The 19013-nt window shown below is 37.7% G+C and overlaps 1 pseudogene across 1 annotated transcript; it reads left to right on the top strand.

The window, feature by feature from the left end:
• Window positions 1–6344: 6344 nt before the first annotated feature.
• Window positions 6345–6966, top strand: LOC117080831 (annotated as a pseudogene). The gene has a single exon (XR_004435969.1). The product of XR_004435969.1 is annotated as a 60S ribosomal protein L12-like (transcript).
• Window positions 6967–19013: the final 12047 nt, after the last annotated feature.

Here is a 19013-nt window from a genome sequence, read left to right as displayed (position 1 = left end):
TAGTAATAGAGCTCTACTTTTTATTGGGCACATGATCACCAAGGAAAAGTAACACATTTTCTGTACTCTTCTGTAGCTAAGTGTTGCTCTATAAGTTGCAGCCAGTGAAATATAAGAAGTGCCCTTGGGTACTACTGGAAGCTCTTCTTAAAAGGGAGGAGATGAGATATTTTTTTTTTTCCACTTCCTCCACTCCACTGCCTAGATTATGTTGCAGTTGTAATGGGAAGGTATTAGCAGAAGTAAAGAAAAGGCCTGTGGAATATTCCCATATTTGCATTTGAGATAAAACACTGGCTGCTCTCTGCAGAGACGATGGGGAGCAAAATCGAACAAGGTAACTCCTTGGGAGGTTATTATGGTCACTTTAAGGCAACGTGATAGTAGTTAGGGAAACTGCAGAGGATGTGATAAAAGGGGTCGTATTTTGATTATATTTTGCAAGAAGCCAACAAGGCTTGCTAAGAGTTGAATGTGAAGAGTGGCAACTGGGAAAGAGATGCACCAAGGCTGATTCCTAAATTGTTGGCCAGTGAATTGTGGTGCCATTTACTCGAGTGATAAAGACTGGGGAAGAAGCAGATGTGAGGGAAAGTGGATACTGAAGAATCTTAAGTTTTATTTTAGATGTGTATATTTAGCCTGGCACGTCTATGAGACATTTAAGTGGAAACATTGAGAAGACATTTGTGCATTTCTGAAGCCCTGGGAGTAAAATAAGTGACATACATCAAGGAGTTATAAATATACAAGTGGCATTTAAACTATGAAACTAAATAAAATCAAAAAAATAGAGAATCTAGATGAAGAAGGACAGGGGATTACAGACCATGTGGCACTGCAACTTTTAGAGTTCAGACAGATTGAGGGAAGTAAACAAGTCTGAGAAGGAGAAATCTGGAAGGTATTACAGGGAAAACAGGAGGGTATTGAGTCACAAAGCTTGGCAACAAAGTGCTGCAAGAAAGAGTATCAGATGCTGTTGAGAGATTGAAGAGGTAGAGCAAAGAGAATTCATCATGAGTTTGCAAAGATGGAGAACCAAGACCTTGATAAAAGCTGTTTTGGTGAAATGGTAGGAACAAAAGCCTTCTTGGGATGAAGAGAAAAGGGAGGAAGTAATTGGCTGTTCTATGAAGAGGAGCAAGGAAACTCTGCAATAGAAGGAGGGTGATGAAGAGCGATTTGTTTGTTTGGTTGATTAGTAGGTTTATTGGTTTTGTATATTTTTATTGCTTTCTAAATAAGAAGATATTTTGAAATGTCAGCAAGCAAATTGGAGTAATCTAATCAATAGATAAATTAATAATGTAAATAAAGGCAGGCTAGAGTATACTAGAGGATTGGAACTAAAAGTAAAAAAAAAAGCTGAATTTGCAGCCACGAGAACCGGTATCATGTCTGCTATTGATAAATATTAAATCTTCTGTTCCTAGAATAGTGATGAAGACATAGTAGATGCTTATTTATTAGATGGTAAGTAATTAAATGAATTAATGAATGCTATGTCTATAGTTTTAATCTGCATGTTTTATTATAAAATCTTTCATTCTGATTATTGCATTTTCTGCTTAAAATATCTTGGAGTTTCCCATAGTCTGTTTTAACAGGGATTGTTTAAATACAAGCCTTGAGCTGGCACAAGGACACATGGTGTGTGTCTCTGCCACATAATGGCTGGTCTCTACCTGTCACTATAGTCTCAGTTCTCTACACACCTGCTTGCATCCTAGTCTACATTCACACTGATGTGAATAACTAGCTCTACAAGTACATCATGCTTTAGTGCCAAGTGTTCTCTGTTCTTGCAAAAACTCTCCCTCATCAGCACCCTGTATTTGCCGATTCCAATGCATCCTTTAGCAATCAGCTCAAACACCATTCCCCCGGGAAGATTTCTCTGACCCGCTTTTCTGAACTAGACCTTTTTGATATTCCCAAAGCAAATGCACAAAACTCTCACAAATAATTATGATATAATATTAATTTTGTTTATTAGCTTGCTTCCATAATTAAAATTAAGCTCTAAACTAAATATGCTTTTCATCACTGAATACCAAGAACTTTACTTAAGACATTTAGTTAATGCCATCAAGTATCACAAAGATGACCATGTCATTTAATCAAACAAAAATATTTACTCTCTAAAAGTCTTCAAGAAATGGGAGTGTCTACATTGAAATTTTCCTCATATTTTCTTGTTGCCATCTAGTTAAAAATTTAAATACTTAATGGGCCTCGAATCTTAAAAGAGCTTATAATACAAATGAGCAAGATTATATAAAGTAGCACAATATCATCATGAGTTAGTGTAGGTTTGCAAATAACAGGGTTTCCATCTGGCATTCCTTCATCCTTTGGCAAACATCCATAATTAATTACAATAGCCCTACTGAGATGGGATGTGGCCTTAGAAGCTGTTTTAGTGCAGTATTTTTATGCACACTGTATCAAAGTTTGCATAGAAAATGAAGTCTATTTTCATTCCCTGAGTTAGTACAGTGAATTGGATAAGAGTAATGTCCTGGGTAAATGTAATAAAGTTCAATTCAATGTTGATGGGAATAGGGAGATAAACTAAGGAAGGCTTACAGTATTGTGTATGCATTGGGAAAAGGGCAGGTAGGCTCATGACACCAGATAGCCGACAAAAAAAAAAAAAAAACAAACAAACAAACAAAAAAAGGAGGTGGTAAGAGAATGAAAAAGAGATCATGGGTAAATTTGAGATTTTTTAAATCTAGTATGGTCCAGTAGTTTCTTATAGAGACAGTAAAGTTTCTCCAGCCCTGACATTAATCTCCATGAACATTAGTACAACTCTTAGTCATCTGGAGGGCTATAACCTGGGCCAGATGCAAAGGAATACATTGATCTTAAAGGGTCTGAAATCTGGTGCTCAGAAATATAGCTGATAATTTACTTGAACAAGGAAACACCTTAGCAGAACTCTGAGATTCCTAGTGCAAAAGAGCACTATTACATAATAAAAGCTGTGAAATTCTTGAAGGCAAGAGCTTCAGTTTAACAATCACTGAATCACCTGGTATGGTTGGCATCTAATAATTGTCTATTCTAGGACTGCCAGCAGTGCCTCACAGTGATATAGCTTGTTTGTGTCCCCACCCAAATCTCAACTTGAATTGTAGTTTCCATTATCCCCACCTGTCTTGGGAGGGACCCAGTAGGAGGTAATTTAATCATGGGGGCAGTTACCTTCATGTTATTCTCAAAATACTGAGTGAGTTCTTACGAGATCTGATGGTTTATAAGAGGCTTTACCCCTTTTGCTCATTCTTCTCTCTCCTGCTGCCTTATGAAGAAGGACATGTTTGCTTCATCTTCCGTCATAATTGTAAGTTTCCTGAGATTTCCCCAGCCATTCTAAACTGTGAGTCAATTAAAACTCTTTCCTTTGTAAATTACCCAGTCCCAGACAGCTGTTTATTAGCAGCATGAGAATGGACTAATACAGTAAATTGGTACCTGGTAGTGGTGTGCTGCTGTGAAGATACTTGAAAATGTGGAAGTCACTTTGCAACTGTGTAACAGGCAAAGGTTAGAACAACGTGGAGGGCTCAGAAGAAGACAGAAAATTGTGGGACAGTTTACAACTTCCTGGAGACTTGGAGGGCTCAAAAGATAGGAAGATTTGGGAAAGTTTGAAATTTCCTGGAGACTTGTTGAATGACTTTGACCCAAATGCTGGTAGTGATATGGACAATAAAGTCCATCTAAGGTGCTCTCAGACAGAAATAAGGAACTAGTTGGGAATTGAAGTAAAGGTCACTCTTGCTATGAAAAAGACTGGCAGCATTTTGCCCCTGCCCTAGAAATCTGTGGAACTGTGAACTTGAGAGAGATGATTTAGGGTATCTGGTAGAAGAAATTTCTAAGTGATAAAGCATTCAAGAGGAAGCAGAGCATAAAAGTTTGGAAAATTTGCAGCCTAACAATGCAATAGAAAAGAAAAGCCATTTTCTGGGGATAAATCCAAACCTGTGAAAGCAACCATGAAAGAGGGGGACAGTAGCCTATAAAGCCACAAGGCAGAGCTGCCCAAGACTGTGGGAGCGCACCTGTTGCATCAGTGTGACGTGGATGTGAGACATGTAATCAAAAGGGATAATTTTGGAACTTTAAGGTTTAATGACTGCCCTACTGGATTTTGGACTTGTCTGGGGTCTGTACTTCCTTTGTTTGGGTGATTTTCTCCCACTTGCAACGATTGTATTTACCCAATGCCTCTACACCCATTGTATCTAGGAAATAACTAATTTGCTCTTGATTTTCCAGGCTTATAGGTGGAAGAAACTTGCCTTGTCTCAGATGAAATTTTGTACTTTGCCCTTTGAATTAATGCTGGAACGAATTAAGACTTCAGGGGATTGTTGGAAGGGCACGATTGTGTTTTAAAATGTGAGGACATCCATGAGCTTTGGGGAGGGGTCAGGGGCAGAATGATATGGTTTGACTGTGTCCACATCCAAATTGAATCTTAAATTGTAGTTCCCATAATCCCCACATGTCTTAGGAAGGACCCAGTGGGAAGTAATTTAATCATGGGAGCAGTTACTCTCATGCTGTTCTCGTGATAGTGAGTGTGTTGTCGTGAGATATAAGGGACTTTCCCCTCCTTCGCTTATAATTCTTCTTGCTGCCACCATGTGTAGGAGGACATATTTGCTTCCTCTTCTGCCATGATTGTAGGTTTCCTGAGGCTTCCCCAGCCCTATGGAACTGTGAGTCAATTAAACCTCTTTCCTTTATAAATTACCCAGTCTCAGTTATGACCTTATAGTGGTGTGAGAATGGATTAATACACACAGTAACAGTACAGTTTCTTAATCTTCCAAAATGTCTCCTGACCATTTAGGGAATACTGGTCTCATAAATAGTCCCTAAGAAATGCCTTAGAAAGAAAAGCTTAGGCACGCAAATATGACTGGATAAGATATAGTGTAGATCCCAGGATTGAGCTTTGAGGAATAGATAAACAAGATAAAGATGACAAACTGGTTTGTAAATGTTATATAATCGGACTATATATGTAATATAAATAACAAAAATGAGAGAAGATAAGACTAAGTGGATAATGGAATATGGTTGCTGATGATCTCATTAGTATTGTATTGACTTATAAGAAAAATGAAATAACAAAAGTTTAAGCATTTTTAAAGAGTAAAAAATATCTTTAAGGTAATGTTTGTCATTAAATTTCAGGAATGGAGGGGAGAAAATGAGAAAAATTGGTGCTAGCTATCTTCATTATTGTTCATTGTAAGTAGCTAATAGACATCATCCAGAAAAGACAGCGCTAGAGGTATTATATAAAGAAAGGTATTGGTATAATGAAAACCACTAAAACAAAAAGATAAACTATCCTAAAAATCAAAATAAATACCATCAACATTAAAAAAAATCATAATGTAGTGAAAGATTAACTGTGTGCATGTGAATATATAAATATAATGCAAAATCATATGACAGAAATTAGAATTTTGAGCAGTTCATTAGTAAATATAAATGTGCCTAGCTTTATTTAAAAAACTAAAAAGATGTTTAGATTGGCTAACAAATTCATATCCAACTGCTTGCTGAACACAAGAGACATACTTAATGCAAATGATTTAGAACAATTAAAAATAAAAGGATGGGCAAAGATATACCAAGAAAATACAAATAAAAAGAAGAAGTTGTGATTCTGATATCAGACAATGTAGAATTTAACCAAACAAGAAAACTTTATAAACTAAAGACCACAATTAAAAACATAGGTAAAAGAGTTATTTATGTGCTTTAAAAAAACATAGCAGCAAATTTTAATAGGACATACCAGAATAAATTCATTATTGTTTTTCTTAAAATACATATTTCCTAACTTTCACAATGGGAAATGTTTGAAAGTAATGAGAGTTTGAGAACACTTAGTTCATCTAGTGACCAGGTTGTGGGCCCGGAGCCCCAGAGGTAATGTCTAATCCCAGATGTGGGGAAACATATGTACTCCATAAGTCTGTAATTTCTTTTTGCTGGAAAGAAAGGGGACGCACAAAGACATATGTTATGTCAAAGGGTCACTGTCAAACATGAAGGGACTTCTAATGGTCAAAGATGCAAAATTGACAAAAGTTAAGCATTGAAAAAATAATAATTCAAATTGATTCAGACTCATTTCATATATAAAAGCCTGTAAAATTATGACGATATGTAGAAAGAAAGAAAGAGGTAGGAGAAAGGAGCTATCCACACCTCCCCGAATTAATTGGTTACATTAGAAGTAACAGGCCCCAAATCCTTTCTCTAACAACTTACGAATTAAATGCTGCTCTTGGCTTTTGGCTTGGAGGAGGCCAAGGTGCAACTTTCTTCGGTCGTCCCGAATCTGGGTTCATCCGACACCAGCCGCCTCCACCATGCTCCTGAAGTTCGACCCCAACGAGATCAAAGTCGTATACCTGAGGTGCACTGGAGGTGAAGTCGGTGCCACTTCTGCACTGGCCCCCAAGATCGGTTCCCTGGGTCTGTCTCCGAAAAAGGTTGGTGATGACATTGCCAAGTCAACGGGTGACTGGAAGGGCCTGAGGATTACAGTGAAACTGACCATTCAGAACAGACAGGCCCAGATTGAGGTGATGCCTTCTGCCTCTGCCCTGATCATCAAAGCCCTCAAGGAACCACCAAGAGACAGAAAGAAACAGAAAAACATTAAACACAGTGGGAATATCACTTTTGATGAGATCGTCAACATTGCTTGACAGATGCGGCACCGATCCTTAGCCAGAGAACTCTCTGGAACCATTAAAGAGATCCTGGGGACTGCCCAGTCTGTGGGCTGTAATGTTGATGGCCGCCACCCTCATGACATCACAGATGACATCAACAATGGTGCTGTGGAATGCCCAGCCAGTTAAGCATAAAGGAAAATATTTCAATAAAGGATGATTTGACAACTGGAAAAAAGAATTAAATGCTTTTCTTACTGGAATTGCTTTTCAGGTTGCACAAATCATGCTATTATATAAATACTGAAAAGTTTTTCTTTGTTAAAATAATTATAACTAATAAATGTAGAAGAAATGATAGAATTATAAATATTTTGCAATTTCCTATTTAATCATTGGAGCTGGCACCAATCATTAAAAACAGGAGACAATCATGGGAAATGCTGATGAGATAAAGAATAAGAGGATGGGGCTGTCACACCCTGAACTCACAGGTAAATCATAGCATCACAAGAGACAGTCATATATTTTGTTTCTCTTGATGTGGTGAATATATTTAGCACCATCTATAAAATATTCTTACCAAATGGTTGAACCTGATTCTAATAGAATGTCAGTCACAAGAGCTCATTTCCAGTTTTCAGGAAATAATGTTAGAAAAAACAAAGACATATCTTCAATATTGAACATCCTTCAAATTGGCTGACCTCTTTTGTTTTCTTTTTACATAAATCGATAGTATGAAAAAAATGAAATGTACTACTCCAGCATTAAAGAGGTTCAGATTCATAACAACCATATGTAATGATGGACGTGGGTTGAACCCTTATTTAAGCAACCCACATTTTAAGTTGTAAGAAAACAACTGAGGAAATATGATTATAAACTAGGTATTAGGTGGTTACACAGATTAGTTTTTAAAAGAAAAAACAAATAGAAAAGAAAATTGAATATAAAGAGACAGATAAAACAAGTGTGGCAAAACCTAGATAATTCTTGAATCTGAAAGTTGTGTTTGTGGGGCTTTTCACACTGTTGTCCTTATTTTGTTAATGTTTGAAAATCTTCAGAGTAGTTTTTACTAAAAGGAAGGAAAAAGTTCTCATCTGTTTAATAGACTTTGAGAATATTTAAAAGAATAAGGCTTCTATGGAAACACAAAGCTCTAATTATGAGCACAGAATGATGGCTAATTTGTTTTCAGAAGTAAAACAAGTACCCAGCACATCAAGCCATTTTTTATAAACCTACTCAAATTGTAATGCAACTGCTAACCTTTGTAAATGGGATTTTTAAAATAAAAATGTGCCCTGAGGCAATTTATATTTATTATCATGTATATGGCTAAAACCAAGGAAACCAAATTCTAGTTACAAGAAAGATTTCACTTCCCTTCTTCGTGAGCCTAATGTAAGGGAGATTGGTGACTTTCCGTTTCTCTCCATTTTTCCTTTTGTAATAAAGCATTTAAGTTTATTTGTTAGCAAGATCTGTTCTGCGGTCAGAAAAGCTCTGGGGAAGATTTGGGCTTTAATGCCAGCAGTGGAATAATGGATGGCGATGTTGATCTAGCGTTTGGCTTGTAAGGAATGCTGAGCCAAAGAATCCTGCAGTATTCTAGACAGATCTTGTGGTATAGTTTGTCTTTCTGTCTATTCACAATCAAAAATAAATCACAGGATTGGCTTACCTAGCAACAGGCAAGGGGGTGTTGAGTTCTAGAGAAATCAGAAAGACTTGATCTATGCTATTGAATGTAACTAACCTCCAGAATTCTGTTCTAACTCATTAGGGTGGGCATAGGTGGCTTGGAATAAGTGAAAATGCAACATCAGTGAAATTTGTCATTCAGCATCTGCTAACCTCCTTGGCTTTCCTCTTTCCATTATGATGTTCCCCTTTCTTTTAGCCAAACATAAGCTTTCCTGCCCTGTTTAGTCTGTGGCAATGAAAAAGTGGTGAACATATTTATTACAAGTGTCCATGACATCATAGACAAATCTTCCCAGGACTATTGACATTTTAAAAGCATTCATAATTGATTCAAAGTGGATAGTAATCTGTTAGAGGGATTTCAGTAACCAGCACACACTACATATGGAAAAGAGGAAAACCCATACCTAATTATGATAATAGCTAATATTACTTGGGCATAGACTATGTGTCAGTCATTTTCATGCATAATTAATTTAATCCTCACAACAACCCTGAGGTATAAATGCTATTATCACTGAATTACAGGAAACTTAAGGCACAGAGGAGAAAAGCAGCTTGCACAGATCACACAGCAAGTGAATCTCAGGACAATGTTAGGACTCGGTCAGTTTGACTGTAAACTAGTGGTTAATATAAGCCTGGCAATGTGCTAAGCACTTTGAATTATATACTGACTCCTCTGCCTCTGTGACTTGTTGCTATTGTTTGTTTTGTCATTTACTTAGTAATTTGTCTGAATTGAGTTTGTGAAGTCAATTTTCCCTGCAATGTGTAGCCTCAGATGTCCCTTCTCAAAATTGTTCTCCTTGTTTGTGTCTTTTAGCTCAGTTTCCTGAGATTAGCCCCTGAGTCCATAAACCCCAAATATTGGTTACAGGTTGTGCTTCAGCCCCATTGGTCAGTTAAATGTTCACTCATTACATCTGCATATGTGTGTGTGTGTGCATGTGTGTGTGTGTGTGTGTGTGTGTGGCTTGGATATTGCTTTCACAATTCAGGAAGTTTATGTTTCACATTCAACCAGGGACTAATAGCTCAGAAGTTTCCTCTCCACTTATTCATGAGAGGGCTCAGGTTTGGCCATGCACAGTCTTCAAGACCACCAGGGAGGAGAGTGATTACTTTTAAGCCTGGTTTCTAGGTATTGCCCCTGGATCAGAGGATTACATTGTTCAGCTAGTGATTAGTTAGATGTTGTGCTCAAGCCCATTGAGTCAGTGAGGCTTCCCGCTCTTGCTGATGGATCTCTGTGTTGCTTAGGGAATTCTTTCCATTCTGCCCCATGTCCCATTCTGATTACCTGAAATGAATGCAGCCTAGTGTACACACACTCCCTTTCAGATCCCCAGGGATAAGTGTGATCCCAAGAGGTCTTTTCTTGGCTGTCTCTTTTTCTGTTATTACTTCTGGCTTGTCTTCCATTTTTAATTTCAATAGGATCGTAGAACTACCAGCTACTCTTAATTACTTGTTAACAAAATCTGCATTTATCTTTAGCCATGAACTCCCTCATGCTTGTCCCAAATAAAGTCAGTCCTTTTAGTCAGAGCTGTGAAGCTGAAAGCTGGGAGTTGGGAACAGCAGTCCTTTGACTCCTTTACTTTACCAGCACTCGGGGTACAGCAGCCTTTTTATCTTCTCAGCTTGTCCTTCCCAGCATAAAACCTCTATACCATAAACAAGTTGGTCCCCAAGAGTTTTGACTTGTTGTGTCTAAGGCAGGGCTTCTGTCCAATGAGTGGAAACTTGGGTGAGGGAAGGGAGCCTCATTCCTCTTGACCATGCTCACCCGAAATAAAACTTGTAACATGAAGTTTGGAGGGCAGATCTAAGAGATGCCTGTGGCCCGCTCTTCTCAGAGTAAAACTGTTGGTTGCCCGAGACTAAAAATTGCAGGAACAGACAGCCTTACTTCTTGGCCATAACCACCCAAAATAAAGCACCTGAACAGGCGGTTCTAAATCTGAGAGCTGATGGGGAAGCTGTGCATGGGATAGGAGCAGGTCCTGGCCTGGCCTGGCCTAAATGCAGCGGCTTCTCACTCTTCCTGTTCAGATTTCGTAGGGCGTCTTGTACACCTGTTTCTCCATTTGATGCGTGCTGTTAGGACAGCTTCCAGAGATTTCAGTGGATTGTTTATGTTTTATAATTATAGCTAGTTAGATGATGTTTTTCTCCAGGGAGATAATCCACCAACCTCCTCACACAGCCATTCTGGAAGTCCCAAGTCCTGCCTCTAGAGACTAAATGAAACTTACTTTTCTCTTTTTCACTTCTCTCACATCTCTGTTAAATGACAGGTTGGCTAGTCAACTTAATGAATTACTATCTGCCACTAGTCATATCTGAAATAAAGTGGGAAAAAAGGAAAGGAGGAAAAGAGAAGGTAATAGAGATGAAGGCAGGAGGGTGGGAAGTCAGGGAGAGAAACCGGGGAGAGAAGAAGCAAAAGGTGTAAGCATCTTTAAAAATTATAAGACCTCTTGCCATCAACAATCTTATTTTTGGCTGACAATAATCTCACAGAGGAAGGCAGGGTAGGAATGATTACTTCATCCTTTACAGAGAGAATATCAAGACCAACAAAGATTGGAGATTAGCTTAAAGTCACATGGTACATGGCAGAGTCCGGAGAAGATCCAGGTCTTCTGACCCCTGGTCTTGCATCCCTTCCACTACACTCTGAGGCCCAGGTCACTTCCTGGAAAGAGTAATGAGAGGCTATCTGGTACTGTAGCAAGCCCATCTAGGAAGATAATTTGAGGAAAAAGAGCTTTCTGTACTTTATCACGGAGGTGGCTACTGTATACATGTCAAGTCACTCTTCTTTTTAAATATCTTGTCTCTTAGAGTTTGGGATGACTGTTTACTTTAGATGAAAGCACCCCCTTAAAGAACATTCTAAGGAGTCACTGAAATGCAGTGCTTTCAAAAATTAAACAAGACACACTTTACATTTTCCAAACATCAGACAACTACTAACCCTCACTCTTAGTCCTCTGTGAGGACAAGTGATAACACAAGTCACACAGATGCCTTTCTCCCTCTTTAGATCCTCTTTAATACCTGGAAATTGTGTATGTTTAAATTTTGTGACTGCTCTAGGTAACAGTGGTTCTTGCAACTCTTCAAATCTCTTTTTTTCCCCCTTTTTAATCAGAAATCATGATGCTGCCCTGAGAGTCACCTCTCATGCAGAGTGAGAAATCTAATAACCAAAAGCTTTTCTAATTTTTGCCCTCATTTCCAACTTAGGAACAACTGGATAAAGCCAAATATGCACACCTAATCAATCACGTACGATGCCCTGCTTCTAGTTAGCTTGTGTATAGCTTCTCCATGCCAGCATAACCAAAACTTTCCTTTTTTTCCACTATAAAACTTTCTCACTCATCTGCCTGCCTTGTAGTGTTTGCCAGAATAAGAGATGGTGGCTGATTTCCTTGCTTTAGCAAGCTCTGAATAAATAGGTTTTGCTTGTTTTCATTGTGGTGGGCTTCAGTTATTTCCTATATCATGGATTCAAAATGCTTTACAAACCATGAAGTACTATTAAAAATATTATTATGGTTACCATAATCTGTTACTTCCCAAATTGTGGACCATACAACCAGAAAGGACGTTAAACATTTCCTAGTTTTTGTTTGTTTGTTTGTTTTTGTTTTATTTTCCTTCAAATGAAAATCCAGTGCGTGTTGAAAAGGCCAAACAACATGTCTCTTCCTCGTATTCTAGTTCAGGTCTTGCAATGCCCACTCAAAATGTACTAATTTAGTCGAATTACCTAATTATTCAAATGAAAAAAGTAAAGCTCAGAAAGAAGTAGCTTGCCCTGAGTCACAGAGTCAGTTACTAGAATCTTCCTTATTTTCTAACTTCCTATCAATGATAACTTCTCAGACACATTATGTCAATGCATTATAACACTGGGAGAGCTGTATGTCCTGCCGGGTAAACAGGGCTGCAGGGATTTACAAGCTCTCTGGAAAGAATTGCAATTATATGGAAAGAGAAAGGAAAGGAACAAAAGGGTGACATCTTGGCAAATAAAGGACATATACCCACTCATCGCCTGAACAGAATAACTTTTAACATTAAAGGAAGCAGCTAGAGCTCAACTAGTTCCCTTTTATGGGAAATTGAGGAGAATACAAGTCAAATCGGAGCCTTCACTTGCCTGGCTATGGTCTGGGCTCCCTTTGTGCCACTTTGTGTAGATTATAGAAACATCAAAATTTTGATGAGGGTCATTTCATTGGACTATGAAGTTCATATTTTATATTTATCCTTTAAATTATGTATCCTTTTTAAATGATGGGTTGTGAATAGGAACCAGACTCATTCGAGCTATGCCAGACTGGGTTTTCTAAGGCAAGTACCCATTATTGTTGGGATGCTTCCTCATTAATAACTCTCAAAGAGTAGCCTATAACTGAGCCTCTGGATAACAATAAGTCACATGCACATTTTCAGTGAGAGTTATAATTTTTTTCATTCTCATTTTAATAAATCTACGAAGTTTAATCTTTGTTTTTCCTGTTCCACTGATAAGACCTGTATAGTTTCATTTTAGAGATTCTGTTTATTCTAGATTGTTCCTGCCCTCAGTGTTAAGGAAACTTATAAACTCATAAAATATTATTAGGTCAAACTGGAAGAAACTTAAAAAACTATTTATTCAATATTTCATTTTATTTCATGAGAACATTATATGCAAAGATATTAAGTGAGTAGGCCAAATTTGCAGAAATAGTTTGTGCTACTGCATGAACCAGGCTTCAGGTAGCTTCATAAACTCATTCTAATTGACAAAGAGGGCTAGCTATCCCCATTAAGGGAAAATGACATTTTAAATTAACTTGCCAAAAAAAATGTTCGTTGTGTCTAGAAGTTTCATTAGGTGTCAATTTTGGCAGATATGTTGTGGAAAATTCTTGTGACAAAATTAAAGTGAATGCTTGGAAGTCACGCCCTACAGGAAGAAAATAAAAATTAGTTTTCTAATCAAGTGGGCATATATAATTTAGGTGGTAAATGACCAAATGACATGCATTGCTGTTTTTTGACCAATTACAGAAGTAATTTGTAAAGTAGAGAAATAACTGAAACTTTCACTTGCAAAGATAAATCTATTTATAAATAAATCTATTTGTCTGCCTATAGCATAATCATCTTAAGTTATGAACATATAATATTCTCCCAGAGAAATGTGTGTGCACACATGTTTCCCCTCCTAAGTTTACTTAGAAATTAAATAACAAATGTCAATTTGTGGCCAAAGATGTTTACTACATCAGGTGTTTATTACTTGGCTGAGAATACTCAAATGCTCACCTAAAATACGAAAAAAAAAAGCAATAGATTAGCCATAAAACAACCTGTATTCAGAAAAAAAAAACAGTGTAACCAGAGTTACAGAGCCTCCAGAAAGAGGATTTAGATCATTAAATTAAGGGAGTACTGTTCATAAAAAATCAGTATTAACAAATGAGGGTGTGTACTAGAATGCCCTAAAGAGCTACAAACAAAAATTGAAGTTCCCAGGTCCCTCCTTCAGATATTTTGACTCAGTGCATTGGAGTAAATTCCAAGAATCTATATTTTTCCAAGTTTCTCTGATGACTTTCATGCAGTCAGTCCATCTCTCAACTTTCAAGAACCACTGCATAAAATAATATTCTACTTTTCCTGAGTGGCAAATATATTCTAGCAAGAAATTACAATCAGTATTTATTAAGTATATTTTATAGCATTTAATATGAGGGTTAGGACTTTAAAATATTATTTCATTTAATATCCCCCACAGTCCTGAGAGGTCGGTATTGTTTTCTGAATTTTCTTAATGAAAGAACTGAGCTTTAAACACCTTAAGCAAAGGCCCAAGATCCCAAACTTAAGATTCTAAATTCTCTGATCTTTAAATCAAATTATGTTGCCTCTTCATTGCTACAAGTATTTTTGGGGTTTCCTCTTGGACTATTTAGTCAGCTAACTAATATTTATTGAGCATCTACTAAGGCCTGGGTAATGTAACTTAGTTATGTATGTTGACTACTCTCTTTGAGAGCTTTTTTGCTTGGATTACTCATTTAAAATGTGTTTTAATGAGTCTCTCAGTGAAGAACTAGACATCTACTTAAGCAAGGATGGCTGGTATCCACCAATGACAGTTGGTGTTAAGGACTTAGCACCAAAACGTCTTCTCAATGATGTTTAATCTCTCTTGCATTTAATTTAGCATTAACAATGAGATTGTCTATGTGATGCAATGTATAATTTTGAAGAAATAACCAACAGCAATGGAACACACAGAAAGAACACTGGACTTAACACCAGAATATCCACTTAATTCCTGGACTCTGTCACCAAGTGGCTGTCACTTAAATTCTGTACATGATGTTCCTCAAATATAACATAAGGAAATGGGACAAATGTTTGATTCTAATGATCTGTGCTTAGTATGTCTGAGAAAATATTTTTAACAGGGAGACCTTTCCGCCAGTCCTTAACCATCCTTTTTTTCTCTACACCAAAGCACACAGACTCAGACTCAAGGAAAAAGCTATCAACTGCCTTTAAAACTGAGTTGCTTCACTTCTAAATATCTACCAACGTGTCATTTGGCATATTTTATAGGTGGGATATTCAGTAAACTTATGCATTCACTCCAGACGTAACTGCATATCAGCAACATGAGAGTTCTTTACAAGGTGTAGTTCATTTGGAAAAAAATATATATTAAAAAGTTAGCAGTTAAGGCTGGTCATAGTGGCTAACACCTGTAATCTCAGCACTTTGGGAGGCTGAAGTGGAAGAATCACTTGAGCTCAGGAGGTCAAGGTTGCGATAAGCTATGATCGTGCCACGGTGCTCCAGCCTGGGAAACAGAGTGAGACATCTCAAAAAATAAATAAATAAAATTTTTTAAAAATTAAAAAGTTAGCAGTTGAAATCTCTGATGATAGATGGTTAGGGTGCAGTCAAGCTAGATGTTGGGGTAGTTTTTGGAAAGCTGTCCTTGCACAGTTAGTTGCTGAATCTGTCATCTTCAGTTAAGGCTTTGATGACCATGTGCTTCGTGAACATGAAGCTATGTAGGTAGCTCAGTTAGCTTTAGGGAAGGATGGCCCAGGTCACATAATTCATTCAACTAAAAAGACAAAGCACTTGAATGTCAGGTAGTTGGCAGTGACCCATAAGTGCTATTGCCTAATAGCTATTGGCAGTCATTTCAAGAATTCCAGAGACCCAGATTGTAGAATTCACTCTGATACAAATGAGATGCATGACCTGGGGCAAGCCTCTTCCCCTTTCTGAACCCATGTTTCCCCAGTGGTTGATTATGTATCATGAGTGAGGGCTGAGGGGCCTTCCTTGTTATTCCTGCTTACCATTAAATACTCAGCATCTAGCTCATAATAAAAGTTAAATTAGATTTTGTTGTCTTAATGAAAGGGGCTAGACTTGATGATCTCTAGGGCCCAATTAGCTCCAGCATTCTACAGTTGTATCTTTTCTGGCACATACTCACCTTCATGTAGGTCCTTGCTCTAGGCAGCTCGATTTATGCCCTATATTGAAACTCAGGCAAGAGCCTCCCTTTTGGATCAGTCCCTTCCTCTTGATTTATCGTCATTATACTTGTGACCAAGGCTTAAATAAATTCCAGTTATCAACCCACAAGCCTGATGCCATGCACTCTTATCCATGTTTCATATTTGTGTATTGTTTATATGTGCATTTTCATTCTTCCAATGCTTTCACTTTACATAGATCATTACAGCGTGAATTTGAACATACTTAAAAATTCAATAATAACCCTAGAACCAAAGAAATAAAATCTTATATGTCCTATGAAGCTACCAAGAAGAGAAATATTAATAACAAAAGAGATACTTCTACAAATTTTTAAGAAACCCTGATCATACAGCTATGCAAAATTAAACAGTAATTTATTCCTGAGGTACGAGGTTAGGCGAGGTAACTACACTTTGATAAAAGTTTCATATTCAGCATAATGACAGGTGTCACCAGCTCTTAAAATCACAACTTTCACTTCTGGAAAAAAAAAATCTCATTGATCTTGCCCAATTCCTGTACCTCACTGGTGAGACACTGATTCAGATAACTTATTTGCCTTTCCTAACTTCAAGTAACATAGGAGTTGCAAATTTATTTATTTATTTATTTATTTATTTTCCAGTGGCTGAATTCTCTGAGCTCAGGATACTATTCGAAGGCCTAGTTTTATTTTAATATATATTTTTAAAAATATCCCCCAATGCCCTTTGAATAACTGGAGTAACACAGATAATGTAATTGCTTTGAGGAACTCATGACTAATAATCCCAAAGCCAAAAGAAGTCAAGGCACTTAGATAATGAAATGTCAATCAGTGTAATAGAAGTGTCACTTACTTATTACCAGTGTCTGAAAAGATTGCATGGTATTTGAAGACACATCTGTTTATCAATACAATCAAAACATTGTGCAAGCACACATACAGTACTGTGGCTCTCCTTACATGCTTCAAGATACTCCACCTACAGTAACGTAGCTACAAAGGCTGGTATGTAGAAGGTGATGTGTGCATGTGCATCTGTGTGTGCGTGTGTGTGTGTGTGTGTCTGTGTGTCCATCTGTCAACTTTCATGATTCTGTGAAATGCTGGCCTTCTTGATCTAACCCTGCAAAGCCTGCATCTGCAGCTGCATTTTTGTAGATAACCAGGATGTTTTGTTCAGAGGAAACTGCAGTGCCCTTGACATTGAACAGTGCCAGAAATCAACTCCAAACCATCAAGCAAGGATTTTAAGTGCATAAAAGAACATTTTTTCCATAAATATTTATAAGAAACACTGCTCTGCATGAGTGAAAATGATATGGATACGTAGTCAATAATCAAGTTGGGTTGTTATTTGTATGTAATCATGTAGAAATGGGAGAAACAAAAGGAAAGCCCTACATTTTATTAAATAATCCAGACATTGCTTCCAATATTATGTTTTTCTGCCAAGGATCCTTGCATTTTCCCTCATGCTGCCATCAGAATTTAACTTTTTCACAAACCTATATTTGAGTACTTTCAATCTCCAGAGCAAAGAGAAACTTTCTTTGTTGGAAGCAAATGACATTTCAGAAGCAACATCTTAAAATTGAAAGTCAAAATTAACAAAATCTAGGCCAGATAGCTTCACTCTAACATTCGAAGGTATTTTTTGTGTTACTCAGGCGAAAGTGACCAATTGGCCGTTGTGATTTTGACACAATACATGTAAGAACATGTGTTATTTTCCTGCAGCTTCTATAACAAACCACTGCAAACAGTCAGCTTTAAACAACATAAATCTCTTGTCTCGCAACTCTGGATGCCATATGTCTGAAATCAAGGTGTTGACAGGGCCCCACTGCCTCTGGAGGCTCTAAGGAAGAATCCTTCCTTCCCTCTTCCACCATCTACAGGCTCCGGGTATTCCTTGGTGGTGGTTGCCAAACTCCAATCTCTGGGTTTGTCTTCACAAAGCTTTCTTTTCAATGGCAGTGCCTTTTTCCTCATTTGCATATTACAAGAATACATGTCATTGAATTTAGGGCAGCCTGGATAAATGAAGATAATCTTATTTCAAGATTTTCCACTGAATTATATATGTAAAAATATTTTTTTCCAAATAGAGTCACATTAACAGTTTCTGGGGGTTAGAAAATAAACTTATCTTTTTGGGGACTACCATTCATTCCACTGCAGCAGGAGTCCCCAGCTCTGGGGCAAAGGACTGGAGCCTGTCAAGAACCAGGCCACACAGCAGGAGGCGAACAGTGAGTGAGGGAGCAAAGCTTCGTCTGTATGTACAGCCACTCCCCATTGCTGGCATTACCACCTGAATTCTGCCTCCTGTCAGATCAGTGGCAGCATTAGATTTTCAGAGAAACACAAACCCTATTGTGAACTGTGTTTGCAAGGGATCTCGGTTGCACGCTCCTTGAGAATCTAATATCTAGTGACCTGAGGTGGAGCTGAGGCGGTGATGTTAGCACTGGGGAGTGGCTGCAAATACAGATTAACATTAACAGAGAGGTTTGACTACACAGAGACCATCATAAATCAATTGCTTGTAGATTCATATCAAAACCCTATATAAGTGTGTGGCAAGTGACAAGCTGCATCTGGTGGCAGGCTTTGTATTGGCAAATGAGTTGATGTACTTCAATTGTAGAGTTGCATCTGGTGGCAGGCTTTAAGTCAGAATCTGACACTTATTTTCGTCTGCACATGGCCTGCCCATTATTTTATTTACCACTTCCATTCGTGCCTCTTTCCCGCACTACGCACTTGTCTCAGTCACAGTATTGGTAAACCCCAGCTAAAATGAGTAAAAAACAAATGTCCCTGCACAGTTTCTTTGAAAAAGGGGAAAGACCCAATGATGAGACAGCAGAAGACTCTAAAACTGCCAACAAAAAGAAAGCTGCATTTAAAAGAAAATACCAAGAGTTCTACTTAAATTATGATTTCATTGCAACGGGTGATTCACATTGTCCAAGCCCGCTTTGTATCATATGTGGCAATCGGCT

This window comes from Trachypithecus francoisi, unplaced genomic scaffold, assembly GCF_009764315.1.
Source record: "Trachypithecus francoisi isolate TF-2019V2 unplaced genomic scaffold, Tfra_2.0 Lachesis_group8, whole genome shotgun sequence".
In the NCBI taxonomy this organism is placed as follows: domain Eukaryota; kingdom Metazoa; phylum Chordata; class Mammalia; order Primates; family Cercopithecidae; genus Trachypithecus; species Trachypithecus francoisi.
The sequence above is the reverse complement of the archived record's forward strand: the minus strand, read 5'-3'. Positions and strand labels throughout refer to the sequence as shown.